At 45.0% G+C, this 14,733-nt stretch overlaps 1 protein-coding gene across 21 annotated transcripts in view; it reads left to right on the top strand.

The window, feature by feature from the left end:
* syngap1b (synaptic Ras GTPase activating protein 1b) overlaps positions 1-14,733 on the top strand; it is a 154,978-nt gene that overhangs the window by 15,302 nt on the left and 124,943 nt on the right. For 4 of the 21 annotated variants that reach the window (XM_086153745.1, XM_086153741.1, XM_086153750.1 and 1 more), the window contains exon 1: positions 9,434-9,981. The exons of the other annotated variants lie outside the window; for them this stretch is intronic. The gene's annotated coding sequence lies outside the window, so the exon portion shown is untranslated. Of the gene's footprint in view, positions 1-9,433; positions 9,982-14,733 lie in introns of those variants that run through there. 21 annotated transcript variants of the gene reach the window in all.

Here is a 14,733-nt window from a genome sequence, read left to right as displayed (position 1 = left end):
TTCATTTTTATCGTTTTTGGACTCCCGCCTGTGTCAGGGTGAGGAAGATCTTTTTTAAGACAGCGGCTAATTCCTCCCTCACAGACTGATAGACTGATTTTTTTTTTTTCAAGTTTAGAAGAACCGAGGAGAATGTATGGTCACGTTGATTCAAACGTTCGTACGATAAAACCGTTATGTTGCCACTGTTGTTTAGCGATACATCCACGAGAGAGCAGTGCAAGTTCGAAATTCCAAGATCCAGATTTCGAAAGAGACACCAGTTCACGACAGCGGTCTGTGCGGCCATTAAATACGCGGCGGCACATCTTTTTCCGCCGTGTTGCATACTGCACAACACTGCCCCCCCACGACTCCTGGTGGTACAACTCAGTTTGCTGCATTTGGCTCTGCATCTGCAATTTCCCTGAAAATGTCCAGTATTAGGCAGGAACGCCTTCATTTCATCAATATTTAACATTGAGCATCAATGAGCTCTTCAGAGTTTTGCCTTTTTTGGTTTGTACTCGAAATCCCCACATTACTTTCATTCAGAAATGTTTAATTTTCTGGTATTTTGTTAGCGTTTTGGATTGATATCAGTGTTGTCGCAGCTCTACAGAACAACAGCCACTTTTTGGCAGCATCTGATCCCTCTAACTTTATCTTTCCATTTCTGTCATCGTCTATATCTTGAAATATTGAGAGACAACAAGCGGCAGCTAAAAAGGACTCGACAGCCAAGTGACTGGATAAGATTCGAATGGGGATCGGGGCTAAGCAGAGACAAACTCTCACACACACACACACACACATAGGGGTCCGATCTGATCATTTTATCTGATCCTGATCGGCGCCCAAAGTGGGTTCATTGTTTCTCTTTGCAACATAACTTGATGGGGTTATGTTGCCATTAGCATTCGGCTAAAATGTTTTTAGGTGCAGAACACTAAGCCAGTGATCATTGTGTTTGGTGTATGAAGCGTGTGTGTGTGTGTGTGTGTGTGTGTGTTGGATGGACTTAGAGTGTAAACTATCATCAAGTCGCAGATACAGGTAGTACCTATGGAAAAACAGTTGCATCTCAAAAAGCAAATAATTTTTTAGCCAATGGAGTGTCTGAAGGGTTTCAGGTCAACACCCCACACGTTCTCCTATTGGTTGTCCAGCAGCTTGGGGGCGTGTTGTCGGCATCTTCTGTTGGGGGTGCCGAATTGTTCCAACAAGATCGAGGTCCGATACCTTTCATCTATTTTTATGACTTTTATGACATTTTATGACTTGAGAATTTATAAATGATAACCCATTGGAATTTAAGACAGCCTTTTTTTTTCACCTCAAACATAACAATCTTAAAAGTAGCTTAGATCCTTTCAAAAGAAATAATGGATACTGATTGGTGGAACTGATTGGAACTCAAGAGGTGTCTGTTCACCATCATCTTTGACTTCAGGGAGAATGTGGTGAGTAAAACTCGAACGGAGAAATCAAACTTTGCTCGTGGGACACATAATCTGGTCTCCGCTTAGTCATACCCTGGAAGACACTTAGTCACCCTCAGATTTCGAGGCGCGCAGCTTCGCCTTCGACTTCGCCAGCGGTCCACGGACGAGTGCAAAGTTGATCAGCGGCCGCGTTGAACGGAGGCGGGTGAATTGCAGATGATGCTCCAGTTCAGGATTCAGTCAAGGATCCAGTCAGGGATAGCCTCCTTTTGTTTGACAAGTCATTTTGGCCTCTTTTCTACAAACCTCCTTTTGGGCCTCATTCCCGTCAATCAATTGTTTGTCAGACGGTCCTGAGGCTGCGTGAGTTGAGGTGCGTGACGAGTGAAAAGTTTCAGCGACAACCCTTTGGGTAATAATACAATGACACAGTTCCCAGTCTATCTCTGGATTGAGGACAGATGACTATAATTGCTCTTTATCTCTTAGGGACGGTTTGGCTCGACCCGCTTTCAATCGGCATGGCAACACCAGGAGAGAAACAAAAACACATGTGGGAGGTCAGCACCGTGTTATGCGTTTGGAGTAAAAGGCCCAAAATGTGGGGAAAAGTACAACAGGTGCAACTCCACGCTAAACTATTCTACGCTGCGAAATTAAATCACATAAAATTTCTGCAAGTCACATGTCGGAAAGTGATGTGATAACTTTGTTGTCAGTCGAACTTGAAATCCAGGATGATTGACCGCAACATAAACAGTAATGGCCGTCCTACTTGTCGCTTTATCTTCTGCACTCAACACAACAATGTTAGTTTAGCGAAGAGATATAGCGGCGTTTAAAATCATTTGTAATCCTATTGACTTTAAATTGCCTACTTGAGCGTTGTTGGTTATTTTCAGGGCGACACTCACAGGGAGTTGGAAGAAATACAGTCGGTTCGCCTCAGCTCGCTCTTGCTGTGAGTTACTGGAGGGGAGTGAGCTACGGATTGCGCCGCTAATCTACCAACAAATTTAAACGTGACTATGTTGGTGAGTTTTATGCCCGGCAAGACAGCCTGGATCCGTCTGTGCCAGTAGGTCAGGAAGTAGATTTGTGAAGTAGATTCACCGGGAGGGGGTCACCGCTCATAAACGAGATATGACTCTTGCTAAATCTACGTCTAAAAAAACCCAACCCAAAACAGTGGGATTAGAAACAAAATGTCATCAGCAGTTGCGATAGTAACTGAGTACACATTGTCCCACAGCTCTCTGACAATGTCATGATAAGAGGGTTAGAATATCTGGTACCATAAATTCAATCAGCGTGGAAAGAGATAACATATTGGCTTACTGTACTATGTTGCCCTTGTCTGAGGCAAATCCAGTGTAAATAATGCCTGAAGTGTGTTTGGAGAGCGGCTGGGCCGCAGCTTTTGCCTGACAGAAGCCCGGCTTCCCCAGCACCTGACCTCTTATTTGGTGGTGCGCCCCGATTCGATCAGAGACGCAAAGTATTTGGGGGTTCGCTTGCGACACTTACGGTGAAACGCATTGTAAGACAGTCGACCTCATTAATGTTATCCTGCGTGGAGGTTACTAGTGGGGCACGATCCAGCTGTCATAGGCCGATGGCTGGGGTTGCCTGTTAATCGTGAGCCAGATGCTACATAGATACCGACATACAGATCATATGAACCGTCCGGTTAACCGACAAGATATTGAGATGTTTGATTCAACATGTGGTTGTAACTCGTGTCCACCCCTTCTGGAGCCTGGCAAGGGAACTACTCAAGTGAATGAAGGATAAAATCATTCAAATATGTATTTTTTTCTTTCTTTTTTTCTATTTACAGCATCTATTCCGGGCTTGATAATAGCCCTTGCGCTAGTCGTGGCCTCTGGTGCATCTCTGTCTCCCGCTGACCTCGGTGTTGCAAAAAAAAAAAAAAACCCGGAGTTGAGCACATTTGTGTTTGTGTTACTTGATGAGATTGAGTTGAATGTTTGGGAGCATTTATTATTTATTTAAAAAGAAAAAAAAAAGATAATATGGGCAGGAGAAGCAGTCCGACTGTTTCGGAAGAATCTGTTTATCATTTTAAGCCTCTCTGTGAACATGTGAATGTCAGTGAATATAAAGAGTATCAAAAAAACAACAGATTCCCATCCCATTTAATCGCTGGCTAAAGGGCCCAAATTTTTCCCAATGAATAAAACAGATATGGGGACATTTTTGTATCATGAATGCTTTTTCTTTTAAAACTTTTAACAAGTCCTGTTGGCAGCTCACATGAGCCTCTATATGTAAAATAAATGTTCAATTTACAAATTATAAACCAATTTCTGCACCTGCATCCAGAGGCATAGTGTCCAAATGTATTTCACTTCATCATTCAAGACTTATTTATTTGACTACAGGAGTCAGATAAATTTTCAGCTCCTGAAAAAATTATTGGGAGGCAGTCAACTTTTGCAATGATGACTAAGGTGACCCATTACCATTATATCTAAATAAGGAATTATCTACATTGAGCATTCATTCATAGAAGAAATTACTGAGGTGATCCATTACCATTAAATAGGTAAATTATCCAAATAAGAAATCATCTACATTGAGCATTCATTCATAGAAGGATTGTCAGTTTACCTTCAGATGCGCTTAGGTGGAATAAAAAAAAGGATTTCACATGGGAGTCTATGAGAGGACTCAGGGCGATTTCAACCTGGCTGAATATCACCCCCAAAAATGCCCGGTTCCCTTTGGAGCACCACTGCAAGCTGATTGGATGTATCTTTCAGCCACATTGGTCAGAACTGTTGTAACAGTAGTAGAATATGATTTTAAAAAATCCGTCCTTTTTTGCTCTTTTGTGGTACAATGCCCAGATGAATGAATGGTAAACCGTATCCACTTACAGAGTGCTTCACACGAGATAGCATTCGATTGCAAAGCTCTAACCAGGCGCACTGGAGCAACTCAGGGTTCTTGCCCAGTGAATCGAACCGGCAACCTTTCAGTCTACCGACTGAGCCACGGCCACCCCATCCCGCTGTTATTTAATTACGACACAGTTGGCACGAACAAATCCCAGTGTGTTGTCGAGTGTGGGCAGCATACATCTGTACAAAGGCAGCCTGGACTCTGTAGTGCCCCCTCCCCCAGATACACACACACACACACACACACACACACTCGTGACCTGACGCTTTTCCTGGATGAATGGGGTGCTATTATTCGCCGTATGATGTTTTATGTCGTACTCGTTTTATTCTTTTGCTGAAATATGACACCATCCAATAGAAATCCACCAGTGACAGGTTTTATTTTACCCCCAGCCACGGTTTTGTCAAAAGACTGGAAAGTTATTCAACCCACATACCCTTAGAAAACATGCGCATCTTGTTTATCCATTTTTTTTTTTTTTTAATTACAGCTGTGACATTTTGAAAAGTTCGAAAAAAGAAAGGATTTACTCGACATTTTGGTTGCCTGATAGCCGCAATGAGAGGGTTGCGTTGAAAGACACCGGAGGAGTGAAAAGGGAAATGTGAAGAGAGACCTGCGCAAGCAAAATAAAGAGGCAGCGAGAGCTGTGGGAGTGAGTGTGAGTGAGTGGGAGACCGAGAGTGAGCCGCGGAGAGGATGATGGAGAGAGAGGAGGCTACTGCACAGCTAAAAACAGGCGAAACCCAACTTTTTGGCCGAAGCCTGAATGGCCTCGAGCTGTTCCAGCCATTCATCGGCGCTCATTCGCCGCGCAGGTCCTACTCCGACCCACTCTGAGCTTTGCGTGGATTGACACACAAAAAAAAAAAAAAAGGAATTCAGGATCATATGATCTATATCTCTTCTTCAGAGGGGCCTCGTGCACGCGTTGTCACCTTTGCATGCAACTGATTGGCCGCGGCCGGATGCACAGGAGATGCTTCTGTTTACGATCGGCATGAAAAAAAACACACGTGGTAATGAAAACATCATCAAACAGTGAACGCGGCGCCATCGCTATTGAATCGCTCGTCCATTAGTTTCTCAATTGATTTCACATTTATTTATTGTGTGACTCAACGTCCAAGACCAAGTCAAGTCATAGGTGGCACTTGAGGTTCTGCTAACACACAAGTGACCCTGCATTTGAAAGGACTGCAGCCGTGTGTGTGTGTGCGTGTGTGTGTGTGTGTGTGTGTGTGTTGACCCGAGGTCACGTCATCTTTATCTGCAGCTCAGAGATGTCTGACTTGTCATATAAATGGATGAAGAATCTACAATATCCATATTTAATGAGCTCACTGATCAAAATATTTCAATGTTAAAATGTACATCTCTGATGTCTTATTTTAACTTTCTGTTTTAAAAAAAAGTGACCTAGAATTCTTGCCAAATCCCGTGTTTTACAAATACGAGTTTATGGAGGGGAAAATGTGTTTGTAGGGTTCTTGTCCAAACACATCTTCGTTTCATCTGACCGCCGCCACTGGCTGTGAGTGTTATTACACAAGCACACACACACACACTCACACACACACGAAAACTAACCCACCGACCAAAACACAAGAGCAGATGGAGCCATTTGAAATTATGGTTTATTGTTCGGTTATTAGTAGCAATCTGTTAGCCCTTACATGTCTCTGCTGTACCAAGCCGAAGTGTGTGTGTGTGTGTGTGGGTGTGTGTGTTTGCACCTGAACTAGAGTTTGATCTGAATTTGCCCGTGAGATCAAGAAATGTGTTGAGTGAAACGGGGCGAGGCCTTCGCACACACATACACACACACACACACACACACACACGCACACACACACACACACACACACACACGCACACACACACACACGCACACGCACAGAGGATGGAGCTGGAAGTGGAGGGCTGACAATGTTGAATTTAAATTCAGAGAGAGGGACGTTGGAAAAACAATCATAGATCTGGGAGTAAAATGGAAAATGGAGAGAGAGAAGATGGTGCATCGACAGCGAATAGGAGAGAGGCGGGTGATAAAAATGTGATTGAAGAAACGATAATTCGTTTTTTTTTTTTAATAGAAAATCTCAGACAGTGTTTTGAGGATGAGAGAATGTGAGAGCGGTGGGTGTAGAAAGAAAAAAAAAAAAGAGCAGGGAGAGGCAGGAGATAAGGTGAGGGAAGCGGGAACCAGAAGGCCACATCGGGGAGGGAAAGACGAGAGAGCGGGGGGGTCGAGAAACAGATGGGTGGAAGGAGGGGGGACCAGATAGATGGTAAAGGGGAGGAGGCGTTTGATGCAAGGGTGCCAGGAGTTCGCACGCAAAGTTGGACTTCATTGGGATTCATGGCTTGAAGGTGGCCGGCCGCATCGATCCCTCACTCCGGCCTCGACTGACGCCGGAGAGACAGCATTTGTTGTTTTTGTTTTTTCTTTTCTGTCCCTGAAGTGAGTCGGGTCGGTCGGTCCGCCGCCGGCTCCTCATCTTTATTGTAATTCACTGGGTTTCTGCGGGGCTTACGGCGTCTCCCGTCCCCTGAAGTGAAACTCGCACGGACGAAACCCCACGGTCTTGAGCATCAGTGGCCCCCGAGTCCTCATATGTGGACAGTTATTTATATTTCCCTATCATCACCTGAATATGGATTTGAATCTGAATAGAAAGGAATTGTGACACCTAAAGACTTTCAGGGCTAAAAACTGAAAGTCGGAAGGACATTTTTAAGTTTTACTGAAGTTTTTCTGGAGTCTCAGCGCGCTCCCGTCATCTCGGTCTTTATGTATAAGGGGGTAACACGGTCACTCTTTTCCTAGTCTTGAGCTTAGGATGATATCAAATGTGTTTGGTATTATTGCAAGTCTTTCAGTTTTTATGGTGAGAAAAACACAATCAACAACCAATAGATTATTACAACAAAACTGGAAAAGGGAAACATGGTAGACAAACAATCATAAGAGCAGTATTGGCGGCAGAGACGGTATTCGTTGGCGGTATGGATGAACGGGAACGGCGCAAGCCTAAGAAGACGAGCATTTGGTGGAGCTGTGGGCGGAACAGCCCGGCTTGTGGGATGTCAACTCTCCAACGTTTCACAACCCAGCGGAAAATTGCTGGAAGAATTTAGTTATGGTCTTGTAAATAGTGACCCTGTCAGATATAAAGTCTTTGTAAAAATCTCAGTCTGAGACGAGGCCGCGACTAAAAACTCTAAGGAAGTGATGATCGTTTTCCAAATCTTTTTAACGTCTTCAGATGTACGGGTAGCTCAACTTGACACGAGGCTGGTCGTAGGTGTTAAAAATCTGGATCGATACCCACTGTCCCTTTACACAAAGTCTTCAAATTAATGCTTGATTGTTAGACTTTATAAGGACTTAGCTGGTGCTGACGCATTAAAATCACAAACCCCATCACGGTTGTCGTGGAAACACGACAGTTATGTCAATACCTGTTGATGTAAATCACCGAAGCAGCGGCGGATTACGACCCATCCCATAAAATGTACAGCTTTCCAGAGAAACGAATACTGTCCACTTACACAAAGGAAAAGTTTAAATGTTAAAAGTACCTGGACTCACCTGCTGACAAACACCTAATAAATCATCCGATATCTGCATTCGACTCTTATCATATTAAAGTTTATTTTTAACACCAAATATTGCTGAGTACTTTGTAATGAACCTCTGCACTGGAAGAAAGAAACGTCGGCGTTGCATCGGTTTCCTGCCTCGTCTACTATTTAAGTCATCCGTCCTCTGCTTGATTGACAGGCATTATTGACTGAATCAACAAACCAATAAAATTACCTGACTGCCATTTTCCCCCATATAACATAAATAAATAAACACGTTTATATTAATTTCTATATTTTTACTCACCTGTGTTTGTGTGTGTGAGAGATAAGCTGCAATGAGAATGTACTTACAAATTCATCACCTATCTAGCTATCTATACCTCGCCGATCATCACCCTCCTGCGACTTACGAGCCGAGCACTTTCGGCAAATCCCGCGTCAGTGCACGAAAACTGGCCAGCGAGAGGTCGACCCCCTTCCTCCGCCGTCCTCTTGCAAACTTTCCGCTGGAGATCGAGCCACGGTCGTTTTCTGTAAATGTGAGCTGCCAGAATGAATCCATTGATTTTAAATTTGAAAAGAGATTCATCCGCTCGATATGGATCTAAACAACTCTCTCACTTCAGCCTATTTTCATAATTTTGTGACATTTCATTGAATAATGAGCCAGTCGGATTATTCCAAAATGTGAGATAGCGCCGGTAGCCCCGATCTCGGGTGGATTTTCCTCCATTTATAGCTCTTGGTGGAATTAACCAAGTTGCAAAAACAACCACCCTGTGATTATAAAAAGCTGCCATGCACATACGCATCTATTTAAATATGATCTATGGATATAAAGTGTATCTGACAGTTGTAGGCCTGAATCTGGGCAGATTTCCTTTCCACCCTTGGATGTCACATCACCGGCAACCCGTTGTTCCCCGGGCTGCCGTGGCCCTGCGTGCTGAAGTTGCAGGGGAGTTTGAAGGAATTGCTTCACAGCCGGTGCAGCGAGGAGGAGGAGGAGGAGGAGGAGGAGGAGGAGTGACTGCGCCAATCGGCGGCCACGTCGGTGTGACCACGCCAACCTCAGATGTGGCCGCCGTGAGTTCAGACAACACACACTCGTTCTTTCGGGCCACATACCGATGTCTATCCGGTACCTTTTGGTGTGTGTCAGTGTTGCAGAGCTCGAATCACTGCATGTATACCCAATGCCAACTTGCTGAATGTGTGTGTGTGTGTGTGTGTGTGTTTGTGTGTGTATGTGCGTGTGCGTGTGTGTGTGTGTATATAGATATAGTTAGAAATGGAAAGAGAAAGGGAGAGGGGGAGGGATAGAGAGACAGAAACAGAGAGTAAGAGAGTGAGAGGGAGGTACAAGTCAGTATTTCATGGATGGCTGTGTTGCTATGGGAACAAGATGTGGGCTCCCGATTCCCAAAAAAGTGTCCTCCCTCCTTCCTCCCTTCCTTTCCTCTTTCCCTCTCTCTGTGTCTCATCACTTCATTTCTCTCTCCTCTCCTCCGCCGCATCCACGGCATCTGCACCTCTCTGTCCTCGTCCTCCTCCTCCCTTTCCCCGATCACATCCCACCACATGCATCCGTTCTCCATCTCTCATCCTCCCCTCTGTCATCCATCCCCTCCCCGCCCACTCATTCACCCTTCGCTCTCAGTCCATCTCCCATCTCCCGCTCTCTTCTCCATCCCCATTTCCCCCCCTTCTGTCTCCCTCTCTCGCCACTCTCTCTTTTCATCCCCCCCTTCTCTCTGATCCCTCTGTCTCTTTAACACTCACTTATATTCTATTCTTTTCTCGGTTGTCATGGCAATAGGCTGGGGGCGTGAGGGAGCGAGCGCGAGCAAGCGAGCGGGAGTGGGTGTTTCGGAAGTGACATCTCTTGGGCAGTAACCTTGTTTCCTGTGTGGTGGAGTTGGGGGCGGATTCAAGGCGCTAGCAGTGCAGCAACAGTGACGCCGTGTGGACGCTTTGGGTGAACAATGGGGAGCCCGGGAGGTGCTTCGAGAGGGCTGGGTGAATGATCTGATAGGTGAGAACACTCTCTCTCCATCTCTTCCACTTTGTCCCTCTACTCTCTCTCTTTCTGACACACACACACACACTTGCACGAAAACACACACACCTACAGCTCAGTCCTCTCCCTTTCTCATCTTGCATCTCGCCTCCGCTGCTGAAGCGGATTCATGTGAAATTAGAAAGGGATCAAAGTTGAATTCACGCGGTCGCCGGCGTGCACGGGAAGAGCCCTGTCTTTTTCTCATATTGATCGCACATCCAAACACACACACACACACACACACACACACACACACATGCGCGTATAAATCCTGACAGACGTTTCATTACATAGCTGTGGTGGCTGGTGAGTGTATAATCAAGTCAGCCTTGTTTGCTAAAATGGTTATGGTTTAACTTAATGCTTATTTTCAGAGGTGTGGAGTTTTATCTCGACAGCGGCATAAAGAGGCGGCGATACATCCAAAAATGGCCAAAGGAGGAAGCGGAAGGCGGGTATACTGTAGATTCAGATACAGGATTTGGATACAAATACTGGCAAGGTGGCTTCAAAATTCGACAGCTGCCCGTTCGATTGAGACAAATCTTTGACCGTAACAAGGATGAGTCAGCGCTGACAGGTCTGTCACGATGTGGTACGACCTGGAGCGGAACAACGACCCAATGACAGAAGTTCTTCACGTCTACGTTGGACTTCCGTCGCTCGTGACATTTCGCACTCTGAAGTTTCTGTTCTTCGTCGCCGTACCCAATCATGTTTGGAGCAGAGACAGCGTTTTGTGAAGAATATAAAGCCGGGACGTAAACCGACTTGTTTTGGCGACGTGCGAGCAGAGGAGTTGGCTCAGCTGTACTATTTTTCCATTTTCAATGCAAAACCTGGTCTTAACTGAAAACAATGCAAGGTATGTGTTGACTCCACCCCCTTTCAAAAAAACGCAGTGATGGATGATAACTTGCCATAAGGTTGTTGACAAGTCATAAAAACTTTCTGGTGGTCCCTCTCGCCATGGTCCTGCACATCTAGGTCAACTCATCAAGCTCCATCCATGTGGCTAACTACCAAAGGGCTAGTTACATAAGTCGTCCTGCAGGGGGCCGACTCCTGACAGTTCTTTCCTCAATGCACAAATCACATAGCACATAGCACAAGTCCCGATTAAAACTTTGCGAAAAAAAGTCAGTTCAACTGCTGAGCAACAATCGCTCGACTCACTTATGCCAACTACGCTTCACCCCGGGCCAATGACTGGTCGTCAGGATGTTGGCCATGGTCACTGGCTCTTGTTTTGGTGAGTTTTCCTGGCCGATTGAGCCGTGATAAATTGGCAGCACGGGTTGTCTGTGAGATAAATCACTCGGATTGGCCAAAGAGCTTCGGCGAATCAGCGCATTAATGGAGAAACCGAACTGAACAAAGGAGCAGGCACGTTTTATTGAGCGAGCACGCGCCGCACATTAGGCAGCACGTACGCTTGTGAGTGTGGCGACATTGAAAGGTTGTGCAAACACTGCTTTGTTGATACCTGTTTACCTTTGTTGATACCTGTTGACTTGAAGTCATTTTCTTTTCGAATGACATGAGCAGACTACTGTCCCCCGCTGGTGTGGAGAGGTACTTTCTAAACCATACGTCTAGCTGTTACATGTGGAATAATGGAATGGTGAAAGTTTTATTTTTAATCACGTGAAGGTCTGTTGTTTACTGGTTGTCTGCTTTCAATATTTCATCCAATTTATTAAACAAGCAGATTAGGAGTAAGGGTTAACTGAAACGCTCGGGTGCTTTTTCTACAGTTGACACAAATATTTCAGGAAAGCTAAGGCTAAAAATTATACATATTTATTAATTTTATTCATTCATTGATTATCTATGCTGCTTATCCTGCACTCAGGGTCGTGGGAGCCTGGAGCCTACCCCAGCTGTCATTGGGCGAGAGACGGGGTTCAACCTGGACCAGTCGCCAGTTGATCAGAGGGCTACATGTAGACAAAACAACCTTTTGTTTTCTGATTCATATGTCCGGGCAATTTAGGGTCTCCAGTGGACCTCCAGCATCTTTTTAGACTGTGGGAGGAAACTGGAGAGACTCAATTAACCTAATAATCATTTTTCATAATTGATAACACTATTGCTGCAAGTGTTTTCTGTCTTGTGGACACGAAAAGGCAGGAGACAGAGGGCAATTTTGATATTGAAATAGCAGGACGAGGCCAACTTTAGCTGACCGAATCGACTCTCGAGTGTCTTTCGCTTATTGTGCTTATTCAGTCCAGTCAGCTCATTTCTTCTTTGCTGCACAACTGACTGTTTTTTCCTGCGGTGCACATTTAAAATATGACGATGGGTAAATTGCGTTAGATTTGAGGCCAGAACAAATTAGCAAGATTTACAGCTGTTACAGTTCAATTAAACACAAATCAGTGAATATCCATTTGCGTATGCTTTGGAAATTAGCCCATTGCTAAACAGAGTGTAAATCATAAAGTACAAATATTCTATAAAAAAAACACGTCACATCATCAGATGACTGCATTTTACCTTTGTTGCTGTAACAAATGATGCTTTATTATGTAATCATTTCAGTGGCATGAAATGATTAGCTGAAACAGCACTGCAGCGATACAACCTGTCCCAACATCAGCCTATCACACTCCTGACTGATGGTCGCCGGTAATTGGCGCAAATAAAGCCACATCTTCAGAACAGAGGTGCCCAATTAAATCGCAGATCAATCTGAAACGTGCGTTGAGGATGTAGAATTTTCGTCACGCCGCCGCCGCTGCCATTGCCATCAGCGGGATTTGATCGCCCGTCGGTCGGTTGATTGTCCTTAACACCCGTGCTGCCCCTCAATGCGGAGCTATTTGAGGAAAAGATATGGCGGCTGCGTGGGGGAGGGGGACGCGGGACAGATCGGGAGCGCTATGAATTTCAGCACAGGCTAGATAATAGGTTTTGAAAGCCAGAGGTCTCAGCTCCCTGTGAGGTAATCGTTGTATAAGTGGTATCGATCAACAACCCTATCAACCTCCTGCGGATTTATTTTAGGTAATTTGCTATGAAGTGGAAACAATATACTGATTATGTTTTAATGAAGCGAAGCCTGATTTCTGTGCGGACCATCAATATTTATCGTGCTGTATGCATGCCAATCTATAACCATGGGCTAAACTGATTTAATCTGTGAAGACAAGATGCGGCGTGTAAAACATCATCAAATCCGAGAATTGCTCAAAAGCAACCCGCTTAAATCTGAGGGTCCAATAAAAACCATGACAGCGTTTTCGATTCCACCCGATATATCTGTACCGGCTTGAAACATGGGGTAAACTAAAGGAGGGCCAGGCTATTTACCAGAAATATATTCAGTATTTTGTTCATTAAATATCGTACGGCCCTTTTTTACCTTCTGACCCACTGAAAAACAGCAAAGAATAGACAAGAAATCCACTGAAAAGTAACAAGAAATTGATGTTATTATTCAATTTCAGTTCACCTCATCCCGCACACTGGCGCCAGGGCCAAACCCAGCTGACACCTGGTGAGGGGTGGGATGCAACCCGGACCGGTTGCCCGTCAATCACGGCGGCCACGTACAGACGCATCAAACCATTCACTCTGTCATTCACACTAACGGATGTTTTTATCAGACCGATGGAGGAAAATTTTGAGCCCGGATAGGGCAGAGAGAACACCTCTAGCTCCTAACTGCTACACCACCCTAAATTATTTAAACGGGAGTAATAAATTGCTTACTGCAATAAATATTACCTCAAAATTAGAAGGTGCGAGTCAAAAATTATCAAGCGGCTAAAAAAAGACAAGTGAGAGAAATAAAGAAAGAGGAACAACCCTTTTTAAATATGGAATTATTGAAATCGTTCTAATTATTTATTGAAAGGTGAAACAGGCATGATTAATATTTTTGCTTAAACTAGTGAACTCATAGTGGAGACACAATTTTGATTAAATGCTCTTTTGTATTTGACAGGCGATTTAACAACCTAGTCCTTGGTTTATTTTTCTTTTATCACTCGTCCCCTTACACGCAAAAAACAAACAAAAAAAAACACGGATAAACCCTACAAAATATTGTTCATCATTGGATTGGTTGATATTATGGTTTTAGTGCTACGCTATATCCAGCCCTGTGCTGCGTCAGGCCTTAATGAGCTTACGCGTCATCTGCTGAGTTGACAAGAAGTTGAGTGCTAGACTGACGGTGCTTGTTCAGCGGAAGGCTCGGGTCTGTCCTCCGTGGCTTCGCCGCTGACACTTGACACCCCCCCCACCCCCACCTTGATCCCCCCCGACTCTGCGGTGACAGCGGGCCGCTGCGAGACACACACGCATCCCCCCCCCCTTGACTCGCAGGCGGTCAAAGATCAGCGCCGCATCCAGAATAACATCGGCGGGTTCTAAGATTCCGTCGGCGATTCCTGGGGAAAAAAAAAAAAAAAACGTTCTGCGGGATGCCGGTGCACCTGAGGTCACGGCGATGACGCTCGGTGTGTTACCCCGTCGCCCTCGAAAGTAAGCTGAGTCGGGCTCGCAGGAGTCCATTATCCGCCCCGGGCAGCCTGGAGATATTGCAAGCTTTATTTTTAGCCGTGTTTAGTAGCCCAGCGATGTGTATAAATCAACAGTAGGCCTGTCGGGTCCCAGTAATAACAACGTTGACTAAGGCTGACCGGTCATCCGATTGGTGCGTGGCACTCTTCTTTGTAAACTGCTAGGGCTGGCAGAAAAGAGAAAAGGGCC

This window comes from Fistularia commersonii, chromosome 10 (genome assembly GCF_037954325.1).
Source record: "Fistularia commersonii isolate RoL2024-O1a breed Wild chromosome 10, RoL_Fcom_v1.0, whole genome shotgun sequence".
NCBI classification, from domain to species: Eukaryota; Metazoa; Chordata; class Actinopteri; order Syngnathiformes; family Fistulariidae; genus Fistularia; species Fistularia commersonii.
This window is presented reverse-complemented; position numbering and strand designations above follow the sequence as displayed.